The 23,905-nt window shown below is 38.5% G+C and overlaps 1 protein-coding gene and 1 pseudogene across 1 annotated transcript in view; both read left to right on the forward strand.

Moving 5' to 3' along the window:
- MRAP2 (melanocortin 2 receptor accessory protein 2) overlaps positions 1-23,905 on the forward strand; it is a 135,282-nt gene that overhangs the window by 27,383 nt on the left and 83,994 nt on the right. The window lies entirely within an intron of this gene.
- LOC109500075 overlaps positions 3,579-23,905 on the forward strand; it is a 41,140-nt pseudogene continuing 20,813 nt past the window's right edge.

Below are 23,905 nucleotides of genomic sequence, written 5' to 3' on the forward strand. Positions count from 1 at the left end.
TTCATAATGTCTCCAAACTGGAAACAATACAAATGTCCATCAACAGGTGAATGAATAAACAAGCTGGTATATCCATAGAATGAAATGCTATCAGTGAAATAAATAATACTAGCTCTACGGAGGAATTAACTATTAATACTCATGGTAACATGGATTAAACCTCAAAATAATTTTGTTGAATGAAAGAAGCCAGATCAAAAGAGTACCTGCTGTAGGCTTCCATTTACATAAGGTGCTAGAAAATGCAAACTAATCAATAGTGACACAGCATATGGATCAGTGGCTGCCACGGGGTCTCCAGAGAAGGCAGGCTGGGATTATGAAAGGTCACAAGGAAACTTTTGCTGGTGGTATGTAGTTTACTCTCTTAATTGTGGCGATGGTTTCACAGGCATATGCATACGCCAAAACTTTTCTACACTTTAAATATGGGCAGTGTATTCTATGCCGATTATACCACAATAAAGCTGTTAAAAAAAAATTTAAAGGAATAAGTGGAGACAAAAAGAAGACCCTGAAGCAGTCAGTTCTGAGTGGCGCCATAAGCATTTCCAATAACTAAACAGGCCACTGTGTCATCTGGTGACAAAAATGCAATCACTTTTTAAGAACAATTCCTGATTTGTTGTTCCCATCCATCGGGACTACTCATGATCCATTGCTCGGTGGCTCTGAGATTGCCCAGCACCACCCAACCCTGCGGGAAGGAGACCACACTCCAAATCGGGCTCAGGGCACCCATTCATTGTAGCCACCATCAAGTTCCTCTTCTCACCTTTGCATGTGAATGAGGAAAAAATGACATACAGTGTCCATTAGCTTCAGACAAAACCAACTTCACCTCCTCCCTCTCTCCCCCCAGAGACCTTTCCGTGTCCTTCTCTAACCCTGCCACAATCCTAGTGTCCCAATCCTCATGTGCCACAGTCCTCCACAGTGTGTGTGCACAGGAAGTCATTTTCTGAAGATCAGATTTACAAACTTTCTTTGGTAAATTTAAAAATGAGTAAATTTATGAGCACAAGAAATCAGCCTGATGCGGAAGTTATGTGTGAACACTTGACATAGTTAATAAGACACATCAAGGACAATTAAGACCAAAGCTTCTTTGGTGCAGCTGCTCAGAGGAAGATTTTGTGACCTCCATTCCAGACTCTTGACAGTAATAATCCTGAGTTCTGGCAAAGTCGACAAAGTCACTCTTCTAGAAGAGAAGCTAATAGTGTAGAAAGTGAATAAAGAAATGAATACAATATATAATGTGAATATCAGAAAAATAATTTCTAAAAATAGGGCTTTGGTTAGAAAAACACTTCGGGGCACCTGGGTGACTCAGTCGGTTAAACGCCCAACTTTGGCTCAGGTCATGATCTCATAGTCTGCGGGTTCGAGCCCCGTGTCGGGCTCAGTGCTGACAGCTCAGAGCCTGGAGCCTGCTTTGGATTCTGTGTCTCCCTCTCTCTGCCTCTCCCCCACTCACATTCATTCTCTCTCTCTCTCTCTCTCTCTCTCTCTCTCTCTCTCTCTCTCTCAAAAAATAAACATTTAAAAAATTTAAAAAAGAAAACACTTCAAAAAATAAAGCGGACTAGGTTTTATACCCTTGAGTATTAAGTCCTGGTTCAAAAAACTGCAAAACCTCATAAAGGAGATTCTCTCAGATGTCACACAGCAGAAAACTCCATTCTGACAGTTGTCTGGTACATAAAGAAAGACAAGCTGGTCTAACAGGGAAGAGCAAGGATCTTTGACTCCTGCAACTTAAGTTTGAATTCTGTCTCCACTGCTCACTAGCTGTGTGACCTCAAGTTATTTTTGCTAAGTCTCATTTTCTTCCTCCATAAAATAGAGATCACAATACCTCCTGTCTCATAAGATTTATTTTCAGGTGTGTTAACATAGGAAAACATTCAGCAGTGTTTAGTAGTGAGGACTCAATAAGTATCACCTTTGTGGTTTTTTTGTTGTTGTTGTTTTTTAATGTTTATTTATTTTTGAGACAGAGAGACACAGAATGAAGGGGGGAGGGTCAGAGAGAGAGGGAGACACAGAATCTGAAACAGGCTCCAGGCTCTGAGCTGTCAGCACAGAGCCCGATGCGGGGCTCGAACTCACAGACCGTGAGATCATGACCTGAGCCGAAGTCGGAAGCTCAACCGACTGAGCCACCCAGGCGCCCCTGTTTTTATAGAATCTAAATGACATGTGCTTTAAGCCATTATCTCCGTTCAGAGTTCCCCAAACTTGCCCCATCACAACAATCTTTTGGGATGCTTGTTAAACATACAGATCCCAGGACACCGCCTCAGACCTATTGAACCCATATGTCCAAGGGAGGTGCCTGGGAATGTGCTTAACAAGAGGCTCCAAAGCTCCAGGCACATTTGGGAGACATAGATGATGTTAGCAAAATTCCATATTCCCTATATCCTGGTCTCAAACTTGGGGATCTGATTGAAATACAGACTCCCAGAATTCCCCACCCCCAGGAAATTCTGATTTAGCTTTGAGATGGAGTCCACGAAACTGCATTTTATTTTATTTTATTTTATTTTATTTTATTTTATTTTATTAATGTTTATTTATCTCTGAATGAGAGAAAGAGACAGAACATGAGCAGGGGAGGGGCAGAGAAAGAGGGAGACACAGAATCCAAAGCAGGCTCCAGGCTCTGAGTTGTCAGCACAGAGCCCTACACGGGGCTCAAATTTATGAACCCTGAAATCATGAACTGAGCCAAAGTCAGATGGTTAACTGACTGAGCCACCCAGGCCCCTCTATGAAATCTATACATTTTATTTTATTTATTTATTTATTTATTTATTTATTTATTTATTTATTTATTTATTTATTTATTTATTTATTTTTTAATTTTTTAATTTTAATTTTAATCTTAATTTTTTTCAATATATGAAATTTATTGTCAAAATGGTTTCCATACAACACCCAGTGCTCATCCCAAAGGTGCCCTCCCCAATATCCATCACCCACCCTCCCCTCCCTCCCACCCCCTCATCAACCCTCAGTTTGTTCTCAGTTTTTAAGAGTCTCTCATGCTTTGGCTCTCTCCCACTCTAACCTCTTTTTTTTTTTTCCTTCCCCTCCCCCATGGGTTTCTGTCAAGTTTGAAATCTATGCATTTTAAATAAGCTTCCCATCCTCAGAAGAAAAGGACCCTCAGCCCACACTTTGAGAAGTGCTGCCCGGTGTTGTCATACCCCATTTAGACTAAAAAGAGAACTCTAAGAATAGTCTGTAATCTTGGGAGAAGTGTCCTATAGCTTTGCTTCTATTACCAATTCACAGAATACATGAATTAGAGAGAATTCATACCAACTTAAATTGATCCCTTCTATGCCAAGTTCTTTAATTTGGGGTCAAAAAGTAATTCAAAGTCTGTCATGCATTTGACGCGTCTGTTCGGGGTTTGCATGGTTGTGCCTACATAGGCCTTTTTATCTGCTCTGATCACCGAATCTGATTTAATGACTTGTAGGCACCCTGAAGGTAAGGACTGTGCTTTCTTAGCCTGTGTGGGATGCTAGGCATTTCTTATGGGCAGAAGGCTCGAGAGAAGTATGAACAAAAGAGGTGAGAGCTGGCCTGAGCACATCACTCAATTCCCAGTGAGGCTTTGGCTTTGTGGTGCTGGACTCACCAGCTGCCCCAGCGCCCCTCCTCATAGTTCTGGATTCACCTCATGTGCTGAGATAAAGCAGAAGACAGATCCTTATAGTAAGGTCAGGCTACGCGGACATTGTATATGTGGACTTGATCGCACGACACTGGATCGGTCACAGAGAAACACACGTCATGTAAGCCGCCAAAGCATAGGTCTGAAAAGATGTGCCCGGATGTCTGAGCTGGAAAGTGTTGAGACCCGGAAGGGAAGTACAACTCTGGCAGAGAATAGCAGAGAGCATTTCTGCTGATCCAGTGGACCTTGGCCATGAACCAAGAAATACTTTCATTGGGATAAGCGCGCAGTCCTCCACATCAAGTTAAGAGCCATAACAAAACAGAATTTAGTGTATAAGTATAACCAAAACTGTGTCGGGGCGCCTGGGTGGCGCAGTCGGTTAAGCGTCCGACTTCAGCCAGGTCACGATCTCGCGGTCCGTGAGTTCGAGCCCCGCGTCAGGCTCTGGGCTGATGGCTCGGAGCCTGGAGCCTGTTTCCGATTCTGTGTCTCCCTCTCTCTCTGCCCCTCCCCCGTTCATGCTCTGTCTCTCTCTGTCCCAAAAATAAATAAACGTTGAAAAAAAAAAAAAAAAAAAAAAAAAAAAAAACTGTGTCACCAACTTGGGGGAGCATCTTGCTAAGTAACTGACATTTCCAAATATGTATTAGTGTGTGTGACTCACAGACCTGAGGTTCGGATCACGTCATCCATCTCCTTTGGAAATGGACCTGCTCTACTCTTAAAAGCCAGCCCAGGCACACTCAGTCTTATTTTTCACAAGGTTCCAATTCAAAACTACAGTTCTTGAAGCTCATCTAAAATGATAATTCAGGGAGCTTTCATTTCCGTAGCTGTCTTTTTTAATATGACAACATAAAAGCTTGTAAGTTATCTCTGATAAGCAGCATCATTTAGAGAGGATGAAGGATAAAAGTTTGGGAAGCTCTGAAGTTTATTTCCATCTCTATTCCTCATTTGCTGAGAGAATTCTGGCAAGTGATTTAAGCTCCTAGTTCCTGAATTTCCCCCCATGGTCCACAGCCAGTCACCGGGTGAATCATTTCTCAAAGCTCTCCTAAGAATGGAGAGTAACATGTCTTTCTACAACTCCACAGGAATCATACCTGCTGAATAATAAAGAGGACAAATAGCTTATGTTTAGAATCATAGGTAATGTTGGAAATTATCAGGTTGCAGGTCTTCTCACAAAAGTGCTAGGAATTTTAGTGTTCTGAATGAAAGGGTTTTTTTGCTTGTTTTTTAATGGCCACGCTGGTTTACACCAATAAACAGAAAATCTCATTATCCTTTTTCTCCCCACACACCTGCTTCATCTAGCTTAGAGGCAAAAGAAAGATTAATTTGTTTTGTATCATGGACAGAGAGTTATTCAGGAAATTAAACCATGGATCAATTGGAAACAGACATAGTCGGAAGTGATCTCATCATTAAGTTATGTTCCCAAAGACACACAACTCTCCCAACTTACAGAATTCAAGCCAGTTCACAAACCTTATGTATTTCTTTCTTCCCAAACTTCCATCCATCTCCATTTCCCTAAATATTTGTTAGAAATGTTTTTGGCTGTAAGAAACAAAGCCCAACTAAGAGTAGCTTAAATCATGAGGGTATTTATTATTTCCTTAATAAAGAGTCCAGAAGTAGATGGCTTTAGGGTTGTGTGATATTTCAATAACGCCATTAAAGACCCAGACTACTTAATCTTTTGCTTCACCATCCATAGAGTGTGGGCCTATTGTCCTCTTGTTTGTTGTCATTGGATGCTCATAAAGTGCCCGGTATGACTCCAGCATCATATCCTTTACATTATTTTCAATGGCAGAAAGCAGAAAGATAGGGACAGGTGAAAAAAGAGGTGGTTTGGCCACTGTCGAGTCATACAAGGCATGAAAAGAAGAGGACTTACTCCTTAGCAGGGTGTAAGTGAGGAAGAGTTAGAGATAAAGAACAGTAATGACATTGAACACTTTATGTCAAGCACGGTGCTTTACAGTTGTTATCTTTTTAAATTCTCACAACAATGCTGTGACATCAGTTCTATTAAAATATGCATTTTGGGGCGCCTGGGTGGCGCAGTCGGTTAAGTGTCCGACTTCAGCCAGGTCACAATCTCGCGGTCCGGGAGTTCGAGCCCCGCATCGGGCTCTGGGCTGATGGCTCAGAGCCTGGAGCCTGTTTCCGATTCTGTGTCTCCCTCTCTCTCTGCCCCCCCCCCCCGTTCATGCTCTGTCTCTCTCTGTCCCCAAAAAAAATAAATAAACGTTAAAAAAAATTTTTAAAAATATGCATTTTATAGAAATAAAAATTTGATGTAACAAAACTAAAAGTGATTTAAAAAGTGCTTTTGAATGACATTTATCCTACCATTCCATGTGCGATGTTTTCATTTTTGTCCTGGATATGAGCATGTGTGACTCATACCCCCTTCAAGGAAGGAACTGTTGGCTCAGCTACTAGGAGCGTTGTCAGTGGACAGCCTTCAGATGGAGGCCCCTGCAGGCAGACGATTGCCTTTCCCAAGGTCACCCCTCCCTGGAGTGTCCACATGTCCAATGACTGAGTTGGGTGGGAGTGGCAGGACAGGTATTCTGGCCCAACAGGGGATAACCGATAGACTAATTCAGCTAGACTTCTCCCTCTGACCACCCTCCTTCTTGCCTTTCCTTTTCCACAGGTGATGATCCTAAGGCTCCCTGAAAAACATCTTAAACCCAATTCGGTCTCAGAGTCTACTTCCCAGGAAAATCAAACTGCGACAATTTTGAATATCCTTTCTACCTCTTGTCTACAGGCATTGTATTTTTATTTTATATCATTGCAGACATACCCAAGTACTTTTAGTTTAATTTTTAAACTTAACATTCTATCATGAACATCTCCTCATATTCATAGCCTTTTTAATTTCCTGTTTAAGATGTAAAAATAAAATATAACCATATTACATATGTTTGAAGAAAGAAGAGAAAGTTACCCACAATCCTACTACCAAACATAGCTGATTGACATTTTGATATATTTCCTTAATTTTTTCTTCTGAATAGTTTTATAAGGTTATAATCACAATGTATAAACAGTGTCCTTTTTACATTCTTTAAATTTTATCTATGTATTTTTATGCTCTCCCTTGAGCCAGAAAAGATTAAAGGCAAGTTATTAAATTACATAAATTTAGTAAAATGTAAGCCAGACATCAGCTAGGGCCTCCTATTCTTCAGATATTTTGGTAAACATATCCAATACTTGAACACATGACAAATGAGAATTCGGAGCCCTTCTAAGGTTTTGAGAATTTCCTACTACTCACTCACAATTCTTGTTGCAGCTTCCTGTCTCCCTAAGGGAGACAACTGGCTCCCCAATCCTGCCATGTCAACCTGGGTGATAAGCACCTTCTCCAGTTGTCTTACACAAAACTCCCACAAAATAAACCAAAACCAAAATCCACTTTCAGAAAGAAATCTGTGACTTTTCTCACTTCTCTAAAGTTTGGGGGACCACTGGATGCAAAGCCTTCTGACATCTTGCTGTTCCCTAAGTCCTCTCTCTTCTCCTGGAGCAACTGACAAATTCTTCCCTTCACCTCACGTACGACAGTTCCACCCACTTTTGGGCTATTCAGGATGAGCGTCTATACCCCAAAGCAGGTGATTCCAATTCAGATAATTTCCTCAACAAGGGCAGGTCTTGACCTAAAGGAGTTTTCTGTTTTTCCAGGCTAAGAAAAATGTTTTTGGATATCTACATTAAAATTAGAGGGTGAGGAAATAGGTCAGAGAGAAAACAAAAGGGAAAGAATATGATACCAGGAGAGAGGACAGGACATAAAGTGTATGTTATAAAGTTTCTGCATTTGAAGACTTGCTAGGGAGGGCTGAGGAGGGGTCAAAGCAACATGACAAGGAAGTATTCCAATAACTTAGCAGCTGGTGGGACCTGAAGACCAGAAGAGATGGTGAAATAAAAGGTAACACCAGAGGGGTGCCTGGGTGGCTCAGTCCATTAAGCATCTGACTTTGGCTCAGGTCAGGATCTCATGGATCATGGGTTTGAGCCCTGTGTCGGACTCTGTGCTGACAGCTCAAAGCCTAGAGCCTGCTTCGGATTCTGTGTCTCCCTCTCTCTCTGCCCCTCCTTCGCTCACGCTCTGTCTCTCTCTGTCTCTCAAAAATAAATAAATATTAAAAAAAAAAATAAAAAAAAAGAGAAAGGTGACACCAGAATTAGGAATCTGGGACTAGGGAAAGTAACCCCACCTTGAGATAAAATGAGAAACTCTGGAAGGAAGTTCATTTTGGAGGGTAAGGCAATGCATTTATCTTTACAGGTAAGAATCCAGCTGGATTTGTTTGTAAATGGACTTGGAGTATGTATAAACAGGGTACTGAGGGTGTTGTTTGCTCTATTCTGGCTCCTGGCTGAATATAAGCTTACAAACATAAGCATTTGTGAAGAACTATGGAATGACACTGTATCATCACATCAGTCCAAAGAGAAGGGAGATTTATAGTAAGAGGTGGGATGAATCAAAACATTTTTGGTAGGGATCAGATGATAGGGTGGTGTGGAGAAATGGATTAATGAGACTGGTAGAAAATTGTGTCCATGAATTCTAAAGTGTCCACAATTAGGGTTTTTCTTTTTTGTTATTTTGCCTGTCAGAGTGTTGGTGTTATTTTGTGAAAGAGGAAAGCATCGTGCTGGGAATGAAAAACGATTTTCAGCCACTTGCTGCTTTAACTCTGTTACCCTGGCAACCAATTTTCTCAGCCAGGAGGGATGATTTTACTACAGAGACACCCTATATTGGACTATTGTGATTTCAAAGGAAAATATTTACAGCTCTGTCAGTATAGCTGTTCCAGTTGAGATTGTGACAGCATGGCCCAGTAAACTCAATTTCAATGATTTCTGAAGAGTTTTTCCATTATTGACTCCAAGTAACATCACTGTTTTAACCAAGAGCAAACCCCTGCAGGATGCATAGCCCATATTGGTTGGGGTTCGTTTATCTTTTTCTTTCATCTCTATCAATGATGAAATTAGTTGATCCCCTTTGAAGTTGAAATCAAACCAAAAGACTAAAATAATTATGTGAGACAGTCGTGGCTGGGCCCAATGGACAGTTTTGTCCTCATCCCATGACCATCTTGGAAGAGAACTCAGGGGGCTTCTCATTTTTCCAAATGAAAAGCCTCTCCTCCGAGCATTGGTGAGAAATGGACATTCCACTGCAGGCTTGGTGGGGAAGCTGGTTGACATCAGAGAGCTCGGAACCTTTCACTTCCTCCCCATCTTGGGCAATTTTCCTCTTGTCTTCTGCTGTAGCCTGCTGCAGTCTCCCCTTTCTTCTCCCACCTTCCTCCCTCCAGCGTTACCTTCCTGGGGTCCCCTCAACTCCCTCCACATCTCCATTCTTAGATTGACAAAGGACACTGTAAACTCCTCCAGCTGGGCCTCATGCTCATCTCCTCAAACTGTCCTATAAGGAAGCCACTGGTCACCATACTGCTGGCTTTGTGCTCAACAAATGAAAGCCATCTCTTACCAGAATCCTTCCTCCTTAGATAATAGGTAATTATAAATTTTTTTTGTCAGTTGTTTGTGTTGAAAACTATCTGAGTTGTTTTAGATTTCTCATGTGTTTGGTTTGAAAACCAAGTTTCTTGGTTTTAGAAGTAAAACACCTGTCCAGATTCCTACAGTAACAAAATCTGGATGTACTGTTCTGCACCAGAAGTATAAAGAGTGAGACTAAGAGACTGAGCCTCTCAGATCCAGATCTTTTTCCTCCTTCTAGTGTAAGATCGCTTCCAATCTTAACTAGCAAGGTGTGGTTCTGATTTGAACTGAACATTTGATGATAGCATTCAGATGATTGCTTTACTATTTATTATTCTTCCCATCCCATAGTGGTATTTTTTATTTTGAAAGATGATCTTACTAATTAAATTAATCTGAATTGATAAATCATTTGTGTGTGACAGGGAGTTCGAAGGGGGAGACACTGAGAATTCTTGCATATTTCCAGCCCCATTCTGGAACCAGCCTTACTCCACTCTCAGTGTAGTTCGTCAGAGAATTAAACACAGAATCAGCTTGCATACCCTCACTACTGAATAATTTTTTACTTTTTTCCCAAACTTTCCTTAACTTCACCTAAAACAGAGGGTCTCTCATTCACTTTTTATTCATCTATAGACTTGTTGAGACAATGTTATAAGCTTTGGCCATATGGACAAATATTATGGAAAGTACGTTGTTCATATTACGCTTGAATTTGCTTGTGGCAGAGCTGACTTTTTTTTTTACTTATATGGCACTTAAGTAAACCCCCTAGACCCAGAATCTGAGGTTCTTTATTTTTTTAGGTTTATTTATTTATTTAGTAATATCTACACCCAACATGGGGCTTGAGCCCATGTCGCCAAGATCAAGAATCATGTGCTCTTCTGACTGAGCCAGCCAGGTGCCCCTGAGATCCTTTAGATTAACAGAAAACTACCACACTTTTATTTTTTGAGATAAGCAAAAACTATCTCAGGACTTCAAAAATTTAAATATTTGGCATAATAGGGGGATTTCCCTCTGGATTCTTAGTCAAAATACCATTAACATCAATGCTTTCTTTCAATTTTAGCTGTCTGAATTAAAATATTTTAAGAGCCCTTATTTTTACTTCCCTTTGAAATACACGGTGCTAGAAGATACTAATATAACACAGATGAAGACACAATCTATTTTCTCAAGCAACTTACATTAAAGTAGGGGAGCTAAAGGAGTAAATAAATATTATAGTATAATAAAGGCAAAGACAGAGGTAGACCTACAATGTTAAGGCAGAAGACTCAAGAGTGACTAACTGGCCTGAAGAGGTGGGAAGAAGTCAGGAAGTTTTCTCAGGGGTGTTGACACTGGTATTTAAGGGCCAAGATGAGTTTACTTCATTAAGGTGAGATATGCATGGGCAAGAGTGCTCCACACTGAGGAAGCTGCAAGAAGGTAAATAAAATACTGACTGGCAAATGGAACCATGATTTAAAAAACAACACAACTTATTGAAAATCTATTATGTGCCAGGCATTATGTGCCACCAGTTTCTAGGTTATTCATAATTCAAAGCTCTCTAGGGAATGTTGTTATTATTCCTCCTTTCACAGGTGAGGACACAAAAGTTTAATGAGGATGAGTACCTGCCTAATGCTCAACAGTATGATTACACTGGCTGTTCAGCCCAATTGGGTGTGACTCCATTTCTCTTGTGCAGATTCAAAATGAAACTGAACTTGCACGAGGACATAGGTATTTCTGCTTGATTCGTTGTCCCAATTAGTGATACAATAATTTATGACAATTATGGACAATTTAATCAATTATGATAAATGAAATGATTACGCAGGGACTTGGGTGTTCGCACAAGCCTTTGGATGTAAAATATAGATTGAATTTGATAATTGGAAACTTTGGATGAAGCATAAATTCAAATGTATTTTTCTGACGTGTAAGAGACCCATTTCTAAGACCAAGACTTCCTAAAGAGGTCTTATTTCTATTTGTTTTATAATTAGAGATATGGTGTTGATGAGCTCCAGGTAGAGGCATTTGTGGACTTTTTCTCCTTTTTATCCTTAAGGAAATAAGCCAAAATGCTAAAATAAATTAGTAGTACATTAAGTTTGGAAGTTTTAAAAACACGTGTTATTAGAACACACACATACAAGTTATCATATTCTTCATGTAGGATATGCAACTGATGGAGCTTCACTTTCAAAGTATGCTTTTGCACATTTATATTCCAGACGGTACGATTGCATTGATGGCAAGCCCACTGTACATCTTTTGAAATAGCATGTATTCTGATGTATTCAGGATCTATTTAGCACAGCCCAAGGATTGCCTTGGGTTTTGTCCCTGACATTGTAAATATAGTAGAGCAGACTAGTAATCATCCCATTTCTTCAAAGGGTTTGAAATATATAGGCACAGAATTACTGCCTGGATTTTCTCATTTCCAAGTGTGCTTTTATACCGCACTCTCCATACAGTCAGCATAATTTGAGGTCAGGTACTGTGCTAGTTATAGGCCACAATATTGGTTTCTAAGGATAGAAAGATATATCTGCCAATTTTAATGGGGCATCAAACCTCTATTCCACTAACCATCATGTAGTCTAATGAACAATAAAAGACAGAAATGTGGGCATTTGGCATGGGAAGGCACGGGGGAAACAACAAATTGTGCCACAGAGATGCTTCCAAAAGTATTTCACAAAGGTCTTACCTTCTGAGTCTCAAGAGTGAATAGGAGCCCTCTAGGAAGCGAAGAAGGATGATATTCCAGGAAGTGAGATGAGTATCAGTAGAGGAAAATGCACAGGTTTTAAAAACAGGAAGTTATCACCAGGTTGGAGGTGAGAGTATGTTGTATGGAAGGAGGAAAGCAGGAATGGCCCAGCAATAGCCCTAGGTTTAAAGGCAGGCTGGTGCAGAGTAGGAATGGCTTTGTATTCTTTGTATTCTAAACTTTTTAAAAATGTTTATTTATTTTTGAGAGAGAGAGAGAGAGAGAGAGAGAGAGAGAGAGAGAGAGCGAGAGAGCACAAGCACAAGAGAAGAAGGACAGAGAGGAGGGGACAGACTATCAAAAGTGGGCTTTGCACTGACAGCAGTGAGCCCAATGCAAGGCTCAAACCCACCAACTGAGATCATGACCTGAGCCAAAGTCAAATGCTTAACCAACTGAGCCACCCAGGTGTGGACCAAAAGCCAGTGCAGGGTATTTTGGCTAGTGAATGAAGAGTTCTGTATTTCAAGGAGTGGTGGGCTTCAGAGAAAGCAAGTCTGTGTATTCTTTTGATAACCTAGACCTGTATTTGCAGTCTTATTTGGATATTGAAGTGAAATCATTCATGCTTTAACTCTCCTATCTCCTGTTTTCAGGGAAGATGGCAAATGGCTAGCAGCCAGTTTATATGTAGGAGTTCTGTTCTATCACCTCTCAGTTTTCTCTTTTCTAAGCTGAATTATACAGACTCACTCTTCATTCCTTGCAGGGCTTATTCTCAAGTCTTTTGATATTGCCTTTTTAGCATTCCACTGACCTTGTGCCAAGTTCTTTTCCTCTGCCAATCTTCTTCATCTGAAAACTCATTAATTTATTTTTGACTAGGGAACATATTTATGTAATCCAACCATAAAACCCAAGAGAATCTTTCTCTCCCTGTCCTTCATCTGCTCAATTCTTACAGTCCCCTCCCGAAGATAATCACTATTGTTAGTTTCCTATTTGCCTTTCTAGAATTTTTAGCAAATAAAAACTGATGCAATATATGTGATTTCTCTTTTTTTTAAACAAGTGTTAGACTTCTCTACGTAAAGTTTTGCACCTTGTTTTTTTTTCACTTAATGTCTTGAAAATATGTCCAAAGAAGTTCACAGAGTTTTTCTTTATTGTTATTCTTCCTTTTTTAAATGCAAATTTTAGTTAGTTAACACACAGTGTAGTATTAGTTTCAGGAGTACATCCAGTGCCCATCATAACAAATGCACTCCTTAATACCCATCACCCATCTAGTCCATCCTCCACCCACTTCTATCAATCTTCAGTTTGTTTCTCTGTCTTTAAGAGTCTCTTGTGGTTTGTTTCCCTCTCTTCTCTCTCCTCCTCTCCTTACCATATGTTCATATGTTTTGTTTCTTAAACTCCACATATGAGTGAAATCATATAGTATTTGTCTTTCTCTGACTGACTTATTTCACTTAGCAGAATACATTCTAGCTCCATCCATGTCATGGTAAATGGCATGACTTCATTCTTTTCTATGGCTGAGTAATATTCCATTGTGTTTATATACACCACATCTTCATTCACAGATCAGTCAATGGACATTTGGGCTCTCTGCATAGTTTGGCTACTGTTGATAATACTGCTATACATTGGGGTGCATGTACCCCTTCTAATCTACATTTTTTTAAATTTTTTTTCAACATTTATTATTTATTTTTGGGACAGAGAGAGACAGAGCATGAACGGGGGAGGGGCAGAGAGAGAGGGAGACACAGAATCGGAAACAGGCTCCAGGCTCCGAGCCATCAGCCCAGAGCCTGACGCGGGGCTCGAACTCACGGACCGCGAGATCGTGACCTGGCTGAAGTCGGACGCTTAACCGACTGCGCCACCCAGGCGCCCCAAATCTACATTTTTTAATCCTTTGGGTAGATACCTAATAGTGCAGTTGCTGGATCGTAGTGTACTTCTATTTTTAGTTTCTTGAGGAACACCCAGAGTGGCTATTCTCCAGAGTGGCTGCACCTGTTTGCATTTCCATCCACTGTGCAAGAGAGTTCCCCTTTCTCCACATCCTTGCCAACACCTGTTGTTTCTTATGTTGTTAACTTTAGCCATTCTGACAGGTGTGAAGTGGTACCTTCTTGTGGTTTTGATTTGTATTTCCCCGATGATGAATGATGTTGAGCACCTTTTCAACTTCTGTTGGCCATCTAGATGTCTTCTTTGTAAAAGTGTCTATTCATGTCTTCTGCCCCTTTCTTAACTGGGTCATTTGTTTTTCAGGTGTTGATTTTGAAAAGTTCTTTATGGATTTTGGATACTAACCCTTTATCGGATATGTTGTTTGCAAATATCTTCTCCCATTCCATAGGCTGCCTTTTAGTTTTGTTGATTATTTCTTTCACTGTGTAGAAATTTTTTACCTTGATGAAGTCCCAATAGTTCATGTTTGCTTTTGTTTCCCTTGCCTTTGGCAATGTGTCTAGTAAATATTTGCTCCAGTGAAGTCAAAGAAGTTATTGCTTGTGTTCTCTAGGATTTTGATGGTTCCCTGTCTCACATTTAGGCCTTTCATACATTTTGAATTTATTTTTGTGCGTGGTATAAGAAAGTGGTTCAGTTTCATTCTTCTGCACGTTGCTGTCCAGTTTTGCCAGCACAATTTGTTGAAGAGATTGTTTTCTTTCCATTGGATATTCTTTCCTGCTTTGTCAAAGATGAGTTGACCATATGGTTGTGGGTCCATTTCTGGGTTTTCTATTGTGTTCCATTAATCTATGTGTCTGTTTTTGTGCCAGACCATACTGCCTTAATGACTACAGCTTTGTGATATAGCTTGAAATCTGGAATTGTGATGCTTCCAGTCTTGTTTTTGTTTTTCAGGATTGTTTTGGCTATTCAGGATCTTTTGTGGTTCCATACAAATTTTAGGATTATTTGTTCTAGTTTGCAAAAAATTCTGGTGGTATTTTGATAGGGATTGCTTTAAATGTGTAGATTGCTTTGGGTAGTATAGGCAACTTAACAACGTTTATTCTTCCAATCCACGAGCATGGCATACTTTTCCATTTCTTTGTGTCCTCTTCAATTTCTTTCATAAGTATTCTATAGTTTTCAGAGTACAGATCTTTTAACTCTTTAGTTAGGTTTATTCCTAGGTATCTTATTGTTTTTGGTGCAATTGCACCAAATTGCACCAAATGGGACTGAGTCCTTGATTTCTTTTTCTGCTGCTTCATTATTGGTATATAGAAATGCAACAGATTTCTGAACATTGATTTTATATCCTATGACTTTGCTGAATTTATGTGTTAGTTCTAGCCATTTTTTGGTGGATTCTCTTGGGATTTCTAAATAGAGTATCACATTGCGTGCAAATAGTGTAAGTTTGACTTCTTCCTTGCCTATTTGGATACCTTTTATTTCTTTTTGTTATCTGATTGCTGAGGTTGGCTTCCAGTGCTTTATTAAATAGTAATGGTGAGACTGGACATTCTTGTCTTGTTCCTCACTATAGGGGAAAGGCTCTCAGTTTTTCCCCTTTGAGAATAATATTAGCTTTGAGTCTTTCGTATATGGCCTTTATAAAATGGAGGTATGTTCCTTCTATACCTACTTTGTTGAGGGTTTTTATCAAGAATGGATGCTGTATTTTGTCAAATGCTTTCTCTGATTCTATTGACAGGATCATATGATTCTTATCCTTTCTTTTATTAACATGGTATATGATTTGCAAATATTCAACCAGCCCTGCAACCCAGTAATAAATCCCACTTGATCATGGTGAGTAATTCTTTTAATGTACTATTGAATCTGATTTGCTGATATCTTGTTGAGAATTTTTGCATCCATGTTCATCAGGGTTATTGGCCCGTAATTCTCCTTTTTAGTGGGGTCTTTGTATGGTTTCAGAATTAAGGTAACACTGGCTTCATACAATGAGTTTAGGAGTTTTCATTCTATTTCTATTTTTTGGAAGAGTTTGAGAAGAATAGATATTAACTCTTATTTGTATGGTAGAATTCCTCTGGGAGGCCATCTGCCCCAGGACTCTTGTTTATTGAGATATTTCTGATTACTGATTCAATTTCTTTGGTGATTATGGGTCTGTTCAAATTTTCTATTTCTTCCTGTTTGAGGTTTAGTAGTGTATGAGTTTCTAGGAATTTTTCCATTTCTTCCAGATTGCCCAGTTTGTTGGCATATAATTTTTCATAGTATTCTTTTATAATTGTTTGTATTTCTGCAATGTTGGTTGTGATCTCTCTCTTTCATTCATGATTTTATCTATTTGGGTCCTTTCCTTTTTTTTTTTTTTGTTTTTTTTTTGTTTTTGATAAGTCTAGCTAGAAGTTTATCAATTCTGTTAATTCTTTCAAAGAACCAGCTCTTAGTTTCATTGATTTGTTCTACCGTTTTTGTTTGTTTGTTTGTTTCTATATCATTTATTTCTGTTCTAATCTTTATTATTTCCCTTCTTCTGCTAGATTCAGGCTTTATTTGCGTTCCTTTTTTAGGTCCTTTAGGTGTAAGGTTAGAGTGAGTATTTGGGACCTTTCTTGGTTCTTGATATAGCCTGAATTGCAATGTACTTTCCTCTTAGGACTGCCTTTGCTGCATCCTATAGGTTTTGGACTATAGTGTTTTCATTTTCATTTGCTTCCTTGTATTTTTTAATTTCTTCTTTAATTTCCTGGTTAACCCAACAATTCTTTAGTAGGATGTTCTTTAACCTCTATGTGTTTGAGGGATTTCCAAACTTTTTCTTGTGGTTTACTTCAAGTTTCATAGCATTGTGATCAGAAAATATGCATGGTATGATCTCAATCCTTTTATACTTGTTGAGGGCTGTTTTGTGACCCAGTATGTGATCTATTCTGGAGAATGTTCCATGTGCATCCCAAAATAATGTGTATTCTGCTGCTTTAGGATGAAATGTTCTGAATATATCTGTTAAGTCCATCTGGCCCAGTGTGTCATTCGAGGCCATTGCTTCCTTGTTGGTTTTCTGCTTAGGTGTCTGTTAGGTTTCTTGCTGTAAGTGGGGTGTTAAAGCCCACTACTATTATTGTATTATTATCAATGAGTTTCTTTGTTATTATTAATTTATATATTTGGGTGCTTCAAGTTGGGGGCATATTTCTAATTGTTAGCTCTTCTTGATGGATAGACCCTGTAATTATGATATGATGCCCTTTTTCATCTCTTGTTACAGTTTTTGTTTTTTTTTTAATGTTTATTTACTTTAGAGAGAGACAGACAGACAGAGCGACAGAGGCAGGGACAGAGTGTGAGCGAGGGTAGAGCAGGGAGAGAGGGAGAGAGACACAGAATCCGAAGCAGGCTCCACGCTTTGAGCTGTCAGCACAGAGCCCGACATGGGGCTTGAACTCACAAACTGTGAGATCATGACCTGAGCTGAAGTCAGATGCTTAACTGAATGAGCCACCCAGGCACCCCATGTTGTAAAATCTAGTTTGTCTGATGTAAGTATGGCTACTCTGGCTTTCTTTTGACATCTATTATCATGAAAGATGGCTCTCCATCCCCTCACTTTCCATCTGCAGGTATCTTTAGGTCTAACATGAGTCTCTTGTAGGTAACATATAGATGGATCTTGTTGGTTTTGGGGTTTTTTTTTATTCATTCTGATACCATATGTCTTTTGATTGGAACATTTAGTCCATTTACATTCAGAGTGATTATTGAAGGATATGAACCTAGTGCCATTGTATTACCTGTAGAGTTGGTGTTTCTGGTGATGCTCTCTGGTCCTTTCTATTTTGTTGTTGTTGCTGCTGCTGCTGCTGCTGCTGCTGCTGCTTTTGGTCTTTTTCTTTCTCCACTCAAAGAGTCCCTCTTAAAATTTCTTGCAGGGCTGGTTTAGTTGCCACAAACTCCTTTAGTTTTTGTTTGGGAAACTCTTTATCTCTTCTTCTATTTTGAATGACAGCCTTGCTGGATAGAATATTCTTGGCTGCATATTTTTTTTCCATTGAGCATGTTGAATATATCTTGCCACTACTTTCTGGCTTGGCAAGTTTCTGTAGACAGATCTGCTGCAAACATTGTCAGTCTTCCCTTGTAAGTTAAAGACTTTTTCCCTTGCTTCTTTCAGGATTCTTTCCTTGTCAATGCGTTTTGTGAGTTTGACTATATGTCTTGACAACGGCTGGCTTTTGCTGAAATTAATGGGAATTCTATATGCTTCTTAGATTTTGATGTCTGTGCCCTTCCCCAGATTAGGGAAGTTTTCAGCCATAATTTGTTTACATAAACCTGCCCCTCTTTCTCTCTTTGGATCTTCTGGGACTTCTATGATACAAATGTTATCATGTTATAATAAATTGCTGAGTCTGTCTTCGTGATCCCTGACCTTTGTTTCCCTCTTCCTTTCAGCTTCATTATTTTCCACATTTTTATCCTCTATATCACTAATTTGCTCCTGTGTCTTGTCCATCTTCATTTTTATGGCCTCCATTTGGGTTTGCATCTTGGTTATAGCATTTTTAATTTTGGCCTGACTAAATTTTAGTTCTTTTTTCTCTGCAAAAAGTGGTTCTCAGCTGTCTTCTATGCTTTTTTCAAACCCAGCTAGTATCTGTATGATTGTTGTTTTAAATTCTAGTTCAGGCATCTTATTTATATCTGCATGGACTAAATCTCTGGCCATCATTTCTTCCTGTTCTTTCTTTTGAGGTGAATTCCCCCATCTTGTCATTTTGGAGGAAGAAACAACAACAACAATAATAATAGTATGAAATAAAAATTTTTTTAAAAAATCAAATAAAGGAAGTTGGATCCTAGGTGTGTTTTGGTCTTCTTGTTAAGAGAAGCTTGATACAAAAAAAGAGAGGGGCACCTGGGTGGCTCAGTCGGTTAAGCATCGGGTTTCAGCTCAGGTCATGATCTCACCACTCTTGAGTTCAAGCCCCTCATCAGGCTCTGTACTGACAGCTCAGAGCCTGGAGCCTGCTTTGGACTCTGTGTCTCCCTCTCTCTCTCTGCCCCTCTCCTGCTCATGCTCTGTCTCTCAAAAACAAATAAACATTAAAAAAAATTTAAAAAGAGAAAAAAGAAAAGAGAGAAAAAAATTACTAATTAAAAAAATAATAAAATAAAAAATTTTGCTGTTTCTGTATCCAAGAAACAAAAACAACAATAACAACAAAAACAAAAACAGAAGCAACAACAACAACAAAGCAAACAAACAAATGGACAAATAAAAATACCCAAATAAAGCGAGGTCCAGTTTCCCCTATACAGGTGAACATGGGGGCTTGATGGCTCCTGGTGGGTCTTTTGCCTGTGGAGAAGCTGTATCCTCTCCACCAAATGCAATCCAAGCAGGGGAAGCACTTCTCTCTGCAATCCAGGAGATCCTTAAACCTCACTGCTTGATCCAGGGGCTCCACCCTGCTTCCTCATGGGAGTACCACCAGGGACTGACCTCTGAAACTTCAGACTCTGTGCTCCATTGTTTATAAGAAAAAACTGGCAAAAAACCCAAAAAACAAAAAACAGCTTTCCCCCCATCAATGGTTTTGGGGGACAGTTTTCTTGTGCAGTCCCCTGTATGTGTTTTCATTCTTTCTATCTCGTTGCTTTCAGGGAGTGCTTTCTTGCACAAATCCAATGTGCTGCTCTCTCTCCCCCTCTTTCTCCTCTCCGCAAAAATGACTCCCTCCCTTCTGTGGCACTGTAGTTCTTCTCTTGCCCAACTTCTCCATACCAGCTACCTGCCATGTTCTTTCCCTCAAATTGTGAAGATTTTCTTTAATCCCCAGATCGATTTCCTGGGTGTTCAAAATGGTTTGATGTTGATCTAGCTATGTTTGGGGGACAAGACAAGTCCAGGGTCCCCTTACTATTTTGCCATCTTAACTCCTCCCTCTTCATTCTTTTTGAAGATGGTAATAATCTATTGTATGACTACAACATAATATAACCAACCCCCAATTGGTGGACAGTTAGTTGTGTGAAGATATTTGCTACACAATTTCACACCTGCAAACATATCTGGTGGATAAATTCTTGGGAGCGGAATTTCTATGTTAAATGAAATATATATACAATTGTAATTTTAATAGATAATGCCAAACCACACTCTCCCACTATAATAGGAGAGATCTTGTTTCCTCATACACTCACCAGTACAGTGTACTGCCAACATTATGATGTTTCCAGTCAAACAATGAAAACTCTTATGCTGGGGTACATTATATTTGCATTTCTCATATAGGTGAATGTGAAATACTTTCATTTATTTAAGAAACATTTAATAGGCATCATTTTCTTTGAACTGTTTATTCATACCTTTGCTGATTTTTCTGTGAACTGTTTATATCCTTTGGCCACTTTTCTAAATCTTATTGACATCTTATGAACTTTTTATATATTTTATATTCATGTTGGATCCTTTTTTTTTTTTTTGTAAATTGTATTCATTCATATCCCCTGTCATGCTTCTCCTGTATCATGGGGGCTGGAAGCTGAAAAGTACATTTATTAGGCTCACTTTCCCCTCTGGATGCAATTTATATTGTATGAATAAAATGCACACCTATATTGCTTTGGAAAGTGGAAAGAAGGCAGAAATCATGTTCTCTTCCAGCAGTGAAGGCAGATGAGTGGGTTTCAGCTGCCAGGAGTATTTGCAGGAACCTTCAGGTTCCCCTCCTGGCCACCTTCCCCAGGACTATAGAGGCGCTGTGAAGTGGACTGCAGTTTCCTGGCATGCATCAACAACAAAAATCAGCTGAAAAATCTTCTATAGTTCATTAAAGGAGCATAGTATAAAACTAATATTCAAAAATTATATATATATATATATATATATATATATATATATATATATATAATTCTCTCTATATACATACTTATAGTCAATATAACAGAATGGTGGAATGAAAGAGCCTATTAACAATAGTGACAAATAGGGGTGCCTGGGTGGCTCAGTCGGTTAAGCGTCCGACTTCGGCTCAGGTCATGATCTCCCGGTCCGTGAGTTCCAGCCCCGCGTCCGGCTCTGTGCTGACAGCTCAGAGCCTGGAGCCTGTTTCGGATTCTGTGTCTCCCTCTCTCTGACCCTCCCCCGTTCATGCTCTGTCTCTCTCTGTCTCAAAAATAAACATTAAAAAAAATTAAAAAAAAAACAATAGTGACAAATAAGAGAAAATATCAGAAACTAAAGGTAGTAATAATTAGGCAAAACCTATATGAATTAAATGATAAAATGCTCCTAAGGAAAAATAAGACTTAGATAAATAGAAAGGCATTTATCTTCTCAGATGGTAAAACTAATTAGCATAAAGAATTCATTTGGGATTTTCCTTGTTACTTAGTCTGGTCAATTTTGGTGACTGTTCGGTAGTCTGGGTGGCTCAGTTGGTCAAGCATCTGACTCTTGATTCCGACTTAGGTCATGATCTCACAGTTTCATAAGTTCAAATCCCACATCAGGCTCTGTGCTGACAGTGTGGAGCCTCTTTGGGATGCTCTCTCTCACTCTCTCTCTGCCCACCCCCCACTCATGCTTACTCTCTCTCAAAAATAAATAAATCAACCAAAAAACTTTTTTTTTTTTTGGTGACTGTACCATGGATGCTTAAAAATATATAGTCTCTATTTTTTGTTTTTGTTTTTGTTTTTTAAATGTTTATTTATTTTGAGAGAGAGAGAGAGAGAGAGAGAGAGCAGGGGAGGGGCAGTGACAGAGGGAGAGAGACTCCCCAGGCTCCACATTGTCACAGTGAGTCCAACGCAGGGCTTGATTCCACAAACCATGAGACCAGGACCTGAGCTGAAATCAAAGGTCAGGGGCTTAACCAACTGAGCCAGCCACCCAGGCGCCTTTCTACTTTTTGAATATCAGATATCTATTAATTTATCTATCCTATTAATTTTGTGATCTAAGTTTTCTATATTCTTGTCTTTGTCCAATTTATCTCCCATGGACTGAAAGATGGATTAAAGTCTCCTGCTAGAAATGTTTTTGTCCATTTCTGGTATTTCCTATCCTTTCTGAATTATGAAAATGTATCTGTGTTATTTTGTGCTTAAGTAAATATTTCTAGCTGTCACACACTTATCATTAATTGCAAATTTTAGGATTATAAAATGCCTTTTTATTGTCTCCTTTAATTTTCTTTTTCTGGTAATCCACTTACTCTGATATTACAGTTGAAATGCCTGCTTTCTTTTGGTTTATATTTACCTGATACGTGTAATTTTACCGAGACATTTATTTTTCATTTCTCTGAATCACTTTGTTTTAGCTTGAAACTGTGTTTTACCTTTTGATCTAGTCTACAATTCTTTTTCTTTTCATAGATGAGTTAAATCCATGTATATTTATTAATTTGAAAAATAATAAATGGGCTTCATCTTATTATATTTTATAACAAAATTTATATACAATTTATAATTTTATAATTTTATAATAATTTATAATTATTAAATTATATTATTAAAATTTATAATTTTATAATAAAATTTATATATAATTTTTATTATAAACTAATAAGTGGGCTTCATCTTATTATATTTTTTATATCTGTTGGTTTTATTTTTTTAAAACAGCATTTTACTCTGATCTATTTTCTTTATTTTGATATGGGTGTTTCATTTTATATTTAGAAAATTCAGTGTTTTGTGGTTACTTGTGTAATTATAAATATATAATCCCCTTAGCCCTTTAATTTTTTAGACACAATATCTCTTTTTCCCTGCTATGAACAGATGATTAGCTTATTTGCACATCATTCTCTCAACTTCCTCCCCCTGCCCTCCCAGTTTTGATTAATAATATATTTTTAAAATTTACCTTTGTGCAACTTATATATGCTCGTATTTCTATTACTTCACTTCCAACTTTAAATGATTTCACTCAGATACATTACAGATCATTGTACTTACTCTTCCTCTCACCTTTTTCCCTTATGCCCATTTCAATCGGTGATACTTAAATTACTTTTATACTGCTGGGCATACAACATTTACATTTTTCTATTGCAGGGAGGGTATAATGTTTACCATTTTGTTTCTTTCCCTCTAATCTTTATATTGTCTTTTCTTATTTCTTTCTTTTCTTTTTTTTTTCTTTCTTTTCTTTTTTTTTTTTTTTTGGTAATTCCAAATATGTGTCTGATTTCCTTAGTCTGTTTCTGTATCATTTTCTCCCTAATTCTTTTCAACTTTTAAAGAAATAAATTTCTTTTTTGTTTTGATTATCTTACCGTGTTTATTTGATTTGATTTGTGGTCCCTCCAATTTTGCCTTATTTCTATGATTTTTTTTTTTCCTTTTGATTCTCTGCTTGTTTCCACTGGCTCACCTTTCATCAATACCCATTGATTCGCCATCCCTTCCCTGAGTTCTTACATTGCTGTTTTCTGATCTCCTTATAGAGAGTTAATAGCTTCAATCATTTTTTAAGCCCATGTGGCTTCCTGTCCTGTTTCTCTCTCTCCACTTAATCAATGAAATTCTATGTTTACTTGCAACTTTTGCCACCAGAACAGGGATATATTATCCAGGCAATCTCTGCAATGTACAGCAATTCATGAAAATAGATGGGGCGTAAATGGAAAGAAATAGTGCTTTCTCTTTAATGGAAAGATAGTGTTTGACAAATATTAATAAAACATAGGGTTAGACTTTATGGAATTTTTATTGACAAGACATCAAGTTTAAGCTTGTGTTTGAAAGAAGATTATAGTATAGGAAAGCAGTATGAGAAATGACCTAGTAGAAATGTAATGATTGTGGTCCTTGGAGAGAACCTAAGTCAGCAAATTCACTATTGTCATACAACAGCTGGGAACCCATGAGACCTAAATTGTGAAGCAATACCAACCCAAGTTCTTGTATATATGCCCAGGGAGGGATGTAATACCAATAGTTGTGAATAAGAT

Source organism: Felis catus, chromosome B2 (assembly GCF_018350175.1).
Source record: "Felis catus isolate Fca126 chromosome B2, F.catus_Fca126_mat1.0, whole genome shotgun sequence".
NCBI classification, from domain to species: Eukaryota; Metazoa; Chordata; class Mammalia; order Carnivora; family Felidae; genus Felis; species Felis catus.